This window comes from Cetorhinus maximus, chromosome 8 (assembly GCF_964194155.1).
Source record: "Cetorhinus maximus chromosome 8, sCetMax3.hap1.1, whole genome shotgun sequence".
NCBI lineage: Eukaryota > Metazoa > Chordata > Chondrichthyes > Lamniformes > Cetorhinidae > Cetorhinus > Cetorhinus maximus.
This window is the reverse complement of record NC_135886.1, coordinates 24,937,288-24,951,818: the sequence shown is the minus strand read 5'-3', so window position 1 is coordinate 24,951,818 and position 14,531 is coordinate 24,937,288. Positions and strand designations below refer to the sequence as shown.

The 14,531-nt window shown below is 48.3% G+C and overlaps 1 protein-coding gene across 2 annotated transcripts in view; it reads left to right on the top strand.

Annotated features, from left to right (window-relative positions):
• The window catches only part of LOC144683255 (copine-8-like), a 742,817-nt gene that overhangs the window by 179,102 nt on the left and 549,184 nt on the right, over positions 1-14,531 (top strand). The gene's annotated exons all lie outside the window — the stretch shown is intronic.

Genomic DNA, 14,531 nt, shown 5'->3' with positions numbered 1-14,531 from the left:
GCATATCATTCTAAGGCCAGCCTGCCAGACTCATCACCCCCCCAATCTCGCTGGATCGTCCGCCCATGTCGGTGGGAAAACACACCAGTGTAGAACATGTCTTGACAATTGTGACGTGCAGAAGTTGGGACTTACTGACAGGGCCTTGCTCACATCACGGACTTCCGAGGAGCAGAAGATGCTGGAACCTGACAGCAGTGGGATCCTGGAAGAACATCCATGGTATACTGGGTGGATTTTCATGGACCTGGACCTGCTGCGAATCCGCTCACGGAAGTTGGAAAGTCACCATTGATGCTCACAACAGATGATGGTCGAGGAAGTGGTGAGGAAGGTCAAGGATTGACTGGGAGAGGAAGAAGTGTCGGTGGGGGTTGGGGTTGGGAGGGAGGGATTGAAGGTGTTGGGGGAGTGAAGTTGGGAGTTGGGAATGAAGGCGTTGGGGGTGAGTTTGGGAGTCGGGGAGGGAGTACCGCAGGAGGAGGGGGTAACAGGGGAAAAGATTACAACTGGGGAGGTAGGTATAAGGGGGGTGGAAGGTGTAAGGGAAGGAGTTCAGAGGGGGGAAGGAGTGCTGAGAGGGGAAGAAGTAAGGGTGTTGGAAGGAGTTGGGAAAGGGGAAGGAGTCAGGCTGGCGGAAGGAGTCAGGAGGGGGCAAGGACTAAGGGTGGCATAAGTAAGGGTGTTTGAGGGAGTCAGGAAGAGGAGGGACTAATCAGGGTAGCAGAGTCTAGCGGGGGAAGAGGTCTGGAGGGGGGATGGGAAGGCGTCAGGAAGCGGGGAAAGGGATTCCAAGAGGGAAGAGGTCCAGACCGGGGCGGGGAGGGCTTCTGGTTGGGAGGAGGTGGGGGGAAGGGACCTGGGGGTGCATGTCCACGTAAACGTGCAAAGAAGTGGTCTGATGGATCCATGACTGCTTCCTGCAGAGCGAACTGAGGGTGGGCATGGTATGAGGGAATGGTGAGAATGGTGAGAGGGCAGAGTGAGGCAGTCGGGTGGGAGGGTGTGGGTTTGACGGTAGTCATAGAAAGGATAGCGAGGGTGGTTGGTGGCGACTCGGAGGCAGATACAGACCCTGGGGGTTGGAAGGAGGAGGTCGGGGAGTTGAATGTGAATGGGGTGGGATTTTCGGGAAGGAAGGGAATGTGCACGTTCACCTGGACATTCCCGAAGGAAAATGGTCATGGCTGGTAGGTCACGGAGGGAAGGTGGAAGGTGATGCCTGGTGGGGGGTCAACTGTGATGGGAGAAAAGAAATGGGTGACTGGGGGAGGGGAAAAGACAGGGGAGCACACAAAAAACCAAATGCAGACCAAGCTGTCCAAATCAAAAGTGAAACAACAGTTGTGGTGGGCGAGATCGCGTGCTGCATGGGAGTGTGATCAGTGGGTGGGCGGAGAGGCAGGCCAGCTCAGATGGACAACTGAAAGCGAACCCCAGCCAGGCAGCATTCAAAATGCTCAGGACATTGAGATGTGTGTGATACATGAAGGATTTGCGTGTTTGGGAGAGTGCTTGCACAAGGCTCCGAAAGGTTCTGCCACACACACACACACACACTTCTCCATCCAGAATTACTCATTGGCCAGCTGCTCCCTCCACGGTGTCAGAACATAAGAAATAGGAGCAGGGACAGAGGATGAAGTCTAGGTGCCCTGTTTCCCCCTTGCATTGCCACTGCAGGAACTCACCCATGGCTCCCACGATGGAGTATGGGTTTGCACGCGTTCTCCATGGCATTTGCCATCCTCCCCATGGAGACTCCCATACTGGCACATGTGGGTACCACTTCATCAGCAAGCAGGCGGACGCACTCCTTCAACTCGCATGCCACTCTGTTGAGGGCTTCCAACAACTCTGCATGATGTTCCCATGCCTACTGTTGACTCTCCAGGATGAGGTTGAAGGCCAAATCTAGAGGCTTGTCATCTGACTCAGACCTCACAGATGCCTGATCCCCAGCAGTCTCAGGGAGCTCACACAAACCTGCCTCCTGCTGCTGCAGACACGTGTCCGTGCGGTGACCACCAGATTGTGAACCTGAGCCTGCTCGAGATCTAGGTCCCACTGCGGCGTGTGTCTCTACGCTGGCAGAGGGTGTGGGTAAGCGCTGTGACGGGTCTTCCAGGATGCTTATTTCCAGCTCTTCATAGGAGGATCTGTCCTCTTGGCTGGAGGTGAGGACGTGGATGGAGCTGAGGGACTGGCTGCCTGAGGGTGTCGGTCACTGGGCAGAGCTCCCTGTAAATCAAAGTAGAGATAATTAGTGCCTGGCAGCAGAGTCAAAAGCAGGAGAGAGAGCACTCACACTTGTGTTGAGAGAGGGATGATGTGGTGCAGGATCCTTACGAAGGTGTTCGCTGCCGACCTCATATTACCGCAGGCACAGTCCATGGCCTCACCAGTCAGTGCAATGGCATACTCCTCAAAGTGAGAGAGGGGCCTAATTTGGGTCACTCCACCCCTGGTCTGGGACCTCTTCCTGCTGATGTGAGCTACTGAGGAGAAGCTACTCCTGCATGAAAACAGAAGGAGAGAGTGTGAGCAGGACACATGGCGCTGCGTGGAATGTTTGTGTGTTGAGTGGAACCATGGGCAGCATGAGGACATGAGCTCCAGAGAATATGAGCCTGATGGAGATGTGAGGGTATGTGTGTGAGTTAGTGGTGGTGAGATGTGAGGTGTGAGATCCCTGTGAATGTGTGATGGGTTTATGAGTGTGTGAGTTGAGAGTGATGAAAAGAGTGAGTTACCTTGGTGGAACGGATGAGACCATTCATCCTGTTGTGGCACTGGGTGGCTGCCCTCTTTTGCAGGGCATTGGCACTGACCACCGCTGCCACCACCTCCCAAGCCAGATTAGTGAGGTTGCTGCCCTTCCTGCGGCCAGAGCTGGGGTAGAGGACATCACAGCGAGCTTCCACTGCGTCCAAAAGATGCTCAAGGGACGTGTCATTGAACCTGTGGGCCGCAGTCTTTTTGCCTTTCTGGGCCATGTCTTCTTTGCAGCAGTCATGGGCTGGAAGCGCTGAGAGGTGTGCACGCGGCTGGACTTTAAATATGGTGCCCGGCGTGATGAAAGGGCGAGGTTATGGCGTGGCACGCGAATGAGAGCCCACCCACCACAGAAATGGCATGTTTCCCGGGAATGTATAATTAATATGACGGGTTTGGAATGATACGGTGTGAATAGCCGCCATTGTGGTCAGTGGCTAAAACGATCCGCTACCGCACTTGGTGCAAATCTGGGATGATGCTGCCCAGAGTTAACGTTCCGAGTCCATATGACTTCTTCAGAGCTCGAAACGTAACTCTGTGCCTCTCTCCACAGATGCTGCAAGACCTGTTTAGTTTTTCCAACATTTCCTGTTTTTAATCATCTTGAAGTGTAGTTGCTGTTTTAATGTGGGAAACACAGCAGCGAATTTGCGCTCAGCAAACTCCCACAAACAGCAATGTGAATAATGATTGGATGTTGATTGAGGGATAACTATTGGCCAGGACACCAGTAACAACTCCACTGCCCTTCTTCGAAATAGTGCCATGGGATCTTTTAGAACCACCTGCGAGGGCAGATGGGACCTCAGTTTATCATTACACCTGAAAGACGGCACCTCCAACAGTGCTGTACTGCCTCTGGAAAAGGGCAAACCAAGAGATTTCCAACTTCAAGCACCTGAGCTAGGAAAGGTTGAAACCCTGTGGATTTTTTACTCTGAAGAAGAGAAATCCCAGGGAAGATGGTATTCAAGGTGCTTAAAGGAATAAATGAATTGAACCTTGACACTATGTTTGAGATTGTCACAAACTTTAAACCAGGGGACAGGTTCAAAGTTAGAAGAGGGGAAGTCCAGACTTTAAATTTAGGTTTAGACTTAACTATTTTATGTAAAGGTGGTGAACATATTGAATACATGGTCCAAGGAGCCAGTAATGAATATTTAAGGGAAAATTGGACAGAGTTTTAATTGTGTCAGCGTTTGATAGATATTAGCTTTGGGACTGGCCATATACTGGGTCTTTTTGGGTTCTATACTTTAGCATTAGGAAAAGGAGTTGATCAGATTCAAACAATGAAAGCTGAAATTTAAAGTTATACTTTTTCATTCATTAGAACAGAAACCATCAATCCTGCTCCACTATTTTGTTATCCATGGCATCTTTATCTTTTTAGTCCCAATTTCCTGTCCTTTCTTCATATCGTTCAATGCTTTCCCAAGAGTCTTCCTTTCAAAGACACAAATTGATCCTGCATCAATAGGCTTTCGTGAGTTGACACTGCGTGCAGCCTGCGTTAATTGAATGCATGTGGGTTGATTGTATATCATGACCACCTTGCCTGTTTTCAGGGGCTATCTAATTTCTCCCATTTTCTTGTAATCAGTTTTGCTGTATACTGTTGTGCGGCCACAGTTATTACTGTCGCACCCTTGATGATTTCCATTTCTTGTCAGCAAAACAGCTGAAGCTGGATAAAATTCATCTGAGAACAGTACAGCGCTGTCAACTTTGCAAAATAGATACAAGTAAAGCTTAGCAGTCAAATTGAGGTCAATGGGAGTTAAATCTCTGTCATTTGTAAGTGTCTGTGTACTGTGTCTGTATTTTAACTCCTTTCAAAAGCAATACTGACAGCCTATTCTGTGAAAGTTAATACTGTGGCTTCATATCAATGTGAAAGAGTGCTGGTAATGGATTCTAATAGTTGTGAAAAGAAAACGGAGAATTTGACGTGTCAATCACGTAATACATTCATGTGTGCAAGCATTTTCTCAATCCTTCAAGCCTCCCCAGGAACAGACAAGACGAGAGCAAAAAGAAAAACAAAAACTACTGCGGATGCTGGAAATCCAAAACAAAAACAGAATTACCTGGAAAAACTCAGCAGGTCTGGCAGCATTGGCGGAGAAGAAAAGAGTTGATGTTTCGAGTCCTCATGACCCTTCAGCAGAACTGAGTAAAGTTAGGAGAGGGGTGAAATATAAGCTGGTTTAAGGTTGGGGGTGGGGGGTGGGGGTGGTGGGGGGAGAGAAGTTGGGGGGGGTGGTTGTAGGGACAAGCAAGCAGTGATAGGAGCAGATAATCAAAAGATGTCACAGACAAAGGAACAAAGACGTGTAAAAGGTGGTGATATTATCTAAGAGAATGTGCTAATTAAGAATGGATGGCAGGACACTCAAGGTACAGCTCTGGTGGGGGTGGGGTGGAAAGACTGACAGGGCATTACAGTTATAGATTTAAAAATAATGGAAATAGGTGGGAAAAAAAAACTATATAAATTATTGGAAAAAACATAAGGGAGGGGGAAGAAACGGAAAGGGGGTGGGGATTGGGGAGGGAGTTCAAGATCTAAAGTTGTTGAATTCAATATTCAGTTCGGAAGGCTGTAAAGTGCCTAGTCGGAAGATGAGGTGCTGTTCCTCCAGTTTGCGTTGGGCTTCACTGGAACAATGCAGCAAGCCAAGGACAGACATATGGGCAAGAGAGCAGGGTGGAGTGTTAAAATGGCAAGCGACAGGGAGGTTTGGGTCTTTCTTGCGGACAGACCGCAGGTGTTCTGCAAAGCGGTCGCCCAGTTTACGTTTGGTCTCTCCAATGTAGAGGAGACCGCATTGGGAGCAACGAATGCAGTAGACTAAATTAGGGAAAATGCAAGTGAAATGCTGCTTCACTTGAAAGGAGTGTTTGGGCCCTTGGACGGTGAGGAGAGAGGAAGTGAAGGGGCAGGTGTTGCATCTTCTGCGTGGGCATGGGGAGGTGCCATAGGTGTGGGTTGAGGAGTAGGGGGTGATGGAGGAGTGGACCAGGGTGTCCCGGAGGGAACGATCCCTACGGAATGCCGCCAGGGGGGTGAAGGGAAGATGTGTTTGGTGGTGGCATCATGCTGGAGTTGGCAGAAATGGCGGAGGATGATCCTTTGAATGCGGAGGCTGGTGGGGTGATAAGTGAGGACAAGGGGGACCCTATCATGTTTCTGGGAGGGAGGAGAAGGCGTGAGGGCGGATGCGCGGGAGATGGGCCGGACACTGTTGAGGGCCCTGTCAACGACCGTGGGTGGAAAGCCTCGGTTAAGGAAGAAGGAGGACATGTCAGAAGAACTGTTTTTAAAGGTAGCATCATCAGAACAGATGCGACGGAGGTGAAGGAACTGAGAGAATGTGATGGAGTCCTTACAGGAAGCGGGGTGTGAGGAGCTGTAGTCGAGGTAACGGTGGGAGTTGGTAGGCTTGTAATGGATATTGGTGGACAGTCTATCACCAGAAATTGAGACAGAGAGGTCAAGGAAGGGAAGGGAAGTGTCAGAGATGGACCATGTGAAAATGATGGAGGGGTGGAGATTCGAAGCAAAATTAATAAATTTTTCCAGGTCCCGACGAGAGCATGAAGCAGCACCGAAGTAATCATCGATGTACCGGAGAAAGAGTTGTGGGAGGGGGCCGGTGTAGGACTGGAGCAAGGAATGTTCCACATACCCCATAAGGAGACAGGCATAGCTGGGGCCCATGCGGGTACCCATAGCCACACCTTTTATTTGGAGGAAGTGAGAGGAGTTAAAGGAGAAATTGTTCAGTGTGAGAACAAGTTCAGCCAGACGGAGGAGAGTAGTGGTGGATGGGGATTGTTCGGGCCTCTGTTCAAGGAAGAAGCTAAGGGCCCTCAAACCATCCTGGTGGGGGATGGAGGTGTAGAGGGATTGGACGTCCATGGTGAAGAGGAAGCGGTTGGGGCCAGGAAACTGGAAATTGTTGATGTGACGTAAGGTGTCAGAGGAATCACGGATGTAGGTGGGAAGGGACTGGACAAGGGGAGAGAGAAGGGAGTCAAGATAACGAGAAATGAGTTCCGTGGGGCAGGAACAGGCTGACATGATTGGTCTGCCGGGACAGTTCTGTTTGTGGATTTTGGGTAGGATGTAGAAGCGGGCCGTCCGAGGTCGGGCGACTATCAGGTTGGAAGCTGTGGGAGGAAGATCACCAGAGGAGATGAGGTCAGTGACAGTCCTGGAAACAATGGCTTGATGTTCTGTGGTGGGGTCATGGTCCAGGGAGAGGTAGGGGGAAGTGTCTGCGAGTTGATGCTCAGCCTCCGCGAGATAGAGGTCAGTGTGCCAGACAACAACAGCACCACCCTTGTCAGCGGGTTTGATGACAATGTTGGGGTTGGACCTGAGAGAACTGAGTGCAGTGAGTTCAGAGAGAGACAGATTAGAATGGGTGAGAGGAGCAGAGAAATTGAGACGACTAATGTCACGCCGACAGTTCTCAATGAAAAGATCAAGAGAAGGTAAGAATCCAGAGGGAGGGGTCCAGGTGGAGGGATAATATTGGAGGTGGGTAAAAGGATCCGTTGAACGGGGAGAGGACTCCTGCCCAAAGAAGTGAGCACGGAGACGAAGACGGCAGAAGAAGAGTTCAGCATCGTGCCGAGCCCAAAATTCATTGAGATGAGGGCGTAAGGGTATGAAACTAAGTCCTTTGCTGAGCACTGAACGTTCAGCATCGGAGAGGGGAAGGTCAGGGGGTATAGTGAATACGCGGCTAGGGCTGGGATTGGAAGATGGGGTGGGGACGGAGGGACAAGCAGGGGTGGAGGGTCCTAGATGGGTGTTGGTGTCGATGAGTTGTTGGAGCTTGCGTTCCTTAGCACTTGAGAGAAAGAGAAAAAGTTTCTTATTGAGGCGTCGGATGAGACGAAGAATAAAATGAAACTGTGGGCACGCGCAGCTTTGAAAAAGGGTGCAGCGGTGCTGCTGGAGGGAGAGGTCGAGTGTGTTCATATGGCGGCGCATGGCATTGAGTGTGGATCTCAGAATGCGATGGGAACAGCAGTCCGAGAAACGTTTTATGTCCCGGAGATACCTGTAATCCTGGGTGGGTTCGAAACATGAGGGATGGAACTTCCGTTGAAATCCACGTGGGGTGAGTTGGAGACGGAGACAGTCACTGAGAAAGGAAATATGGCTGTGAAAGTGGGTTTTAGTAAACACCTTGTCAAACACCAGGAGAGAAATGGAAAGCAATGAAGGTGAACAAGGCAGAAGAGAGATACGAAAATCCTGTCGGAGAGCAGAGCAATACTTCTTCAAGGTAGGCATTCCTTGAAGAGGAGTGGCAGTCAATTAAACACAGAGTTACAAACGAAAACTACTGCAGATGCTGGAAATCCAAAACAAAAACAGAATTACCTGGAAAAACTCAGCAGGTCTGGCAGCATCGGCGGAGAAGAAAAGAGTTGACGTTTTGAGTCCTCATGACCCTTCAGCAGAACTGAGTAAAGTTAGGAGAGGGGTGAAATATAAGCTGGTTTAAGGTGGGAGGGGGTGGGGGGGTGGGGGTTTGTGGGGGGAGAAGTTTGTGGGGGGGGTGGTTGTAGGGACAAGCAAGCAGTGATAGGAGCAGATAATCAAAAGATGTCACAGACAAAGGAACAAAGACGTGTAAAAGGTGGCGATATTATCTAAGAGAATGTGCTAATTAAGAATGGATGGCAGGACACTCAAGGTACATCTCTAGTGGGGGTGGGGTGGAAAAACTGACAGGGCATTACAGTTATAGATTTAAAAATAATGGAAATATGTGAGAAAAGAAAAATCTATATAAATTATTGGAAAAACCAAAAGGGAGGGGGAAGAAACGGAAAGGGGGTGGGGATGGGGGAGGGAGTTCAAGATCTAAAGTTGTTGAATTCAATATTCAGTCCGGAAGGCTGTAAAGTGCCTAGTCGGAAGATGAAGTGCTGTTCCTCCAGTTTGTGTTGGGCTTCACTGGAACAACGCAGCAAGCCAAGGACAGACATATGGGCAAGAGAGCAGGGTGGAGTGTTAAAATGGCAAGCGACAGGGAGGTTTGGGTCTTTCTTGCGGACAGACCGCAGGTGTTCTGCAAAGCGGTCGCCCAGTTTACGTTTGGTCTCTCCAATGTAGAGGAGACCGCATTGGGAGCAACGAATGCAGTAGACTAAATTAGGGAAAATGCAAGTGAAATGCTGCTTCACTTGAAAGGAGTGTTTGGGCTCTTGGATGGTGAGGAGAGAGGAAGTGAAGGGGCAGGTGTTACATCTTCTGCGTGGGCATGGGGAGGTGCCATAGGTGTGGGTTGAGGAGTAGGGGGTGATGGAGGAGTGGACCAGGGTGTCCCGGAGGGAACAATCCCTACGGAATGCCGCCAGGGGGGGTGAAGGGAAGATGTGTTTGGTGGTGGCATCATGCTGGAGTTGGCGGAAATGGCGGAGGATGATCCTTTGAATGCGGAGGCTGGTGGGGTGATAAGTGAGGACAAGGGGGACCCTATCATGTTTCTGGGAGGGAGGAGAAGGCGTGAGGGCGGATGCGCGGGAGATGGGCCGGACACGGTTGAGGGCCCTGTCAACGACCGTGGATGGAAAACCTCGGTTAAGGAAGAAGACAAGAGCAAAAGCTGCTGGCCCATTCCCAGGTCTCTTCTATTTCTTTATCCAGTTTTTCATGCATTAATCTTTCCACTGCCCTCATCATGGCGAGACACTTGGTGTCCATCCAGCATTTCCCCTTAAAACCATAGCTGAGGTTAGAAATCCAATTCAGTGTGTGTCTCTTGCACTATTGGTTTAGTGGTGAGCAAACACCTCTAAAAAGCTTGAGAGACATGTGGCAATTCCTGAGTCTTTTGTGATCCATGTCTTCCCGCTCTTTCCACAATCCTCTCCCCTTAATTTCTTGTGAATGTATTTGAAGTTGTGTGTGAAGTGTATCCATTACTTCACATGATGATAGTTATATTGGAATGTATGTGCTTGGGAACAACCCTCATTTTCATTAAGCAATTTATGAAGTTGACTTGGCAGAGGAGATGTGATATTAACTAAAGCTTGTTGGTATAAAGTATAGTATTCCACTTTAAAAGTGCGCTTGAGGCCTGTTTCCCCATCTGGCATTCGAGGACCCAACTCTAAATTGTGTGGAGAACATCACTTTAATCCTCAGCTCATCCGTTTGCACACATCACAGTGATGCCAGGACATTGACCCAGGGCACATGGTGGAGTTTTCTCACCTTAGTCAGTGTTGAAGCAGCAGGGCCATTGATAAGTTCAGAACCCCTTGTACTCTCCATCAAGCTTTGCTGAGACTCTTTAACTGAGCCACGGCATTAGCATCCCGCTTCTGGGTTCCCTGACCAATCAGGGAGGGTGAATGAGATGACATGCCATTTCTGTCAAAGAAATGATTTCTAATTAAAGGGATCATGACCTGGGTTAGAATGGCTCACTGGCACATGGATTATTGAGACTGCAGCAATCACAATAATGGAGAGGAGAACTGAGAAGGTTGCTCCCCAGGTCTCTCACTCTTACATGGAGGTCATGCTGTGGGATCTGTGGGACTGCAGTGAGGTGGTTTCCCCAAGGATGGGAAGAGTGGCCAAAATCCCCAACTAAGCTGACATGCATGGGAGTAGCTGAGGAAGTCAACAGCAGAAGTGTGGCCGCTCCAACCTGGAGACAGTGTACTGAGGATCCAAGACCTCAGGAGGGTGAGGAAGGTGAGTGGCATAGCAATTTGAGGTGCTGAGCCCCACACTCTGAAATCCCCATGTGCAGCACTCCTCACAACAAGACCACTCCATTCATTCCTCTCTCTCCAGGCACCTCACACCCCAACCTAAGCAGCCAAAACTCTCACTTGTCCTCATTCTACTTTCCTCTTGCAACCATGGCATCCTTCCTATACACACAAGCTAACGCTAACATTTATAACTCTGCTGTCTCTCCTCGCCGGAGAAGAGAGCGTGCAAACTCAGGGAGAGACAGAGACCCAGGTTGGTTTGGGGTGGGGGTTACGGTTGACCACCAGAGACAAGCACCTTGACGGCAATTGGCAATGCATGCCCACCTGACCCACTAAGCAGGAGGTCCTATTCCTGGAGGCTGCCTATGTCATTGTTTGCACTTGTTGGGAGAGTTGATCTTTTGCCTGTGGACTTTGTTGCGGGTCTTGGGTCCCTCGAGCTGGATCTCTGTGTCCATCCCCTCTACCCAGTGGAGTGGCACGTGGTTGAGGAAATAGCAGCTTGTTGCTTATTGTTGATGTTGGTATTGCTGCTCCTCCTGCTCTTCATCAGAGGTGCAAGGCAGAGCTGCATAAGCTGCTGCCGTGCCATAGTGAAGGCTGGCAGCAGGAAAGTGAAGTTTAAGGTGAATGAAGTACAAGACAGATCAAGCGACTGTCAAGAAGTTGGAAATCACCTGACAAGCATTTAAAACACTTTTGAAGAAGGAGCGTTGTTAGTAACTGCCTCTCAGCTGGCCATGGCTGCAGTCTTCAGTTTCACTGATCAAAGACTTCCCAACTGTCAGCTTCGCTGAAGTAGCTCTTCCCACTGTTCACTCGCTTCACTGAACCTGGTGACTTTCACACAGCTTTGGAAACATGAAGAATCAGCAGTTAATTGCTTGATGTAATGTTTAATTGCCTTACCTGACAGGTGCATGGGCATTCCTTGCTGGCCTTTAAGCCCACCTGGGTGAAAGCTATAATAGGGTGGGATAAGACAGGATCACTTTTATTTAATTCTCCAGACAAACCCAAACCCATCTCTCCTTTGTTATAATTCCTGTGGAGACCAATAACTTTTTAAAAGAAATTTGAACTTACAGTTAACAGCTGAAAGAATGGCATGACAAGATTTCACATTTTAAGACATTTACTGTAAAAGGCTAAAAGCTCTAGACTAAACATTATCTTTGTAGGCAACTTGTACTTTAAACCAAAAATAGAATAACCCCCTTCCTACTTGAGCACAACAGAGAAAAACCAACTTCATGGGTATACATTACATTGTCTTTTAAGTAGACATTCAGTTCTCCTGAAATCCACCCAAAATAATCGTTAGCTCCCGAGGGTTTACTTCTGATCTTTTCCTTTCCTAGCCTGGAAACCTTTAACTCATGAACTGTCTTTCATGGTGCATGTTTTCCTGGAAATTTAATCCCCTAGCTAAAGCTAGGAAAATCTTCCAGTCTTCTTTCAACTCCCCACAAATTTAGTCTTTCCAATCTGAGTTGTGAGCTTCCACTCGCATTCTTGCACTTAAACCATAAATATTTTTGACCTCTAACTGCTCTCTCCCTCTCTCTTTCCCGGGCCATGATAGACAAACTGCGCCTGTGAGTTTTCAAGGGTATCATAGAAATCCTTCACATCTCAAAGCCCATTTCCATGTCAATTTGAATCACATGGGCCTTGTATTGAGATAGAGATGCTGATTAGGTATCCTTGAAAGACCAATTCTCTTTCATCTTGGAACTAAATGGACAATTTAACGCACAACTGTTTACAACCTGACATTCTCAACACTTTCCCGGGATTTTGGAGGCTCCCAGTCTATCCACTGTTAGTACACAAGCTGCTACCATTGTCCCCAAGCATAAATGCTTTGCACCCTCTTCCCATTAAAACCATCTGGGCCCCCTTTATTCTCTAACAATCCAACAACTCTGTCTTCCTGACGGACAGACTTTAGAGGAATGACCCTCTTCATTTTTATGCTAAATTTAAAGACACAGTTCCAAAACATAATAATCTTTTCAACCTCATAAGTGTAACACCTTGCATGAGAAAATTTACTCCATGGTCTCCGAAGGATTTCTGAGCATTTTCCTATCTGTCACAGTGAGAAGGTGGCACACAAAAGGCTCTCCTTTTTGAAGATTAGAATGGTTCATTGGTGTTTTTACATGGCCATATATAATTTTGCCCCATACTTGAATAGCTATTCATCATAGTGCAGTGTGGGGCTCAATTGCAGCCTCTGTGGCACTTTGTACTGGAAGTATCAGTGATGTAGTTGGTATGGTTTCCTGGGGAATGGCTGAGATGCCACCAAGCATGCCCCCAAAAGTAACACCAAGATGGAACAATGAGGTAGATGAAGCACCCTATGTATCTACTAGAAAGTCTTGGTATAAGGAGTAAGGGGCAGAGAACTAGTGGAAATGGATTCTTCCCCAATTTCCTGCTTCTTCGTTCCAAACCTGGTGGATTTCCAGGGGAATTTGTAGGCTTTTTTATTACGTTTTGGCCATAATTTAAATATAAAACTATTGGATGGTCCTAGATCTTTCAGAATAGTATTTGCCACATCATGCAGGATATGGATGCGGGAATTTCATGCTAAATTGGTAAAGAGGTATTGTTGGATATTTTCCCTCTCCTCAGTTTACCTGAGTTTGTTCATTTTTTTTTTCCAATTATATTTTAATGTCATCCTTCCCTGTTGCTTTCTGTATGCAGAATTTTCTCTTTCCCAGAGATTACTGCAACTCATATCACAAGTGGAATGATTTGTTATGTGAGCTGCATGATTACATAGTCACTCCAGACTAATCTCATTCCAATCCAATCCATTTCTCCCCATCCTGTGAGCGCAGCCTTGAATCCAAAGCTGAGAAATTGGATATTAAGAGTAAAGTTGGATGGCAAATTAGAAGCGATTTACAAGAAAATACACAGAGGCAGGAAAGATTAAAAAGAAAGTTAGAAGCAAAGCAAATTCAAAGTATTAAAAGACTCGAGAAGAAAGAATAAAATGCAGTAACTGTGTGACAGGCAGGTATATAGAAAGAGAGACAGGAAAAAGAACAAGTAAGTTCAGACACATGGTATTTTAGGAACCTACAACATAAGAGAGATAAATAGGTGAATAAACAAGGCCGGGATTTTCCGTGCCAGATCGGGACCTCCATGTTCGGTGGCGAGATCGGAGAGTCTCGTGAGAAGGCTCTAGTCGCGTTTCCTGACGATGCAAATCCAGGATGTGATTGTCCCCTTCCCCCATCAATGAAAGGCCACATTTCCCGCCATCAAATGTTGGGAACTAAATTTTAATAAATTTGCATCTCACTATTGTGGCCGCACTCTGGAATCAGCCCCCCCACGTCAAATTTAAATCCCACGTCGGTGTGATTTACAACTGCCTTTAAAAGGCATACACCTGGCGACTTCAACTTCGAGGGGATCTCGGAAGTGAGCGCACACAACTTTACGCAGCACTCGCGATGATCCCAGTGGCTCCACGGGTTCAGTGGTGGGGGGTACAAGCAAGTCACCACAGCAGCTTCTTCCTGACTGGCTTGTGATGCCGGCGTGAGGGCGACAGTGCCAGGGAGAAGGGGGAAAAGGCAATCTCGGGGCAAGGGCAACCGTGCAAGGGGGGGGAAGGGGGAGACAGGAATCTCGGGGCCAGGGCAACAGTGCTGGGGGCACCATGGCAGCACTGACTGAAGTTTGAGCAAAAACATGTGCGGGGTGCTGTGTGGGTTGGGGGGAGATGGGTGTTGGTGGGGGACGGAAATGGCCAGGCTAATGACTAATGTCAAAGATGAGCACTCCACTGCAGCTGAGAGCGTTTAGCTTGAACTTAATTGACATGCTTGGAGTCAACCTAGTCAAGCAATTGTACCCACTCAAGCAGCACTAATTCCTCACAGTATCAATGATTGCTCCTCTGCTGTTCACCAGCACACATCAAACATGAATGAGTGCTATGGGTGCTG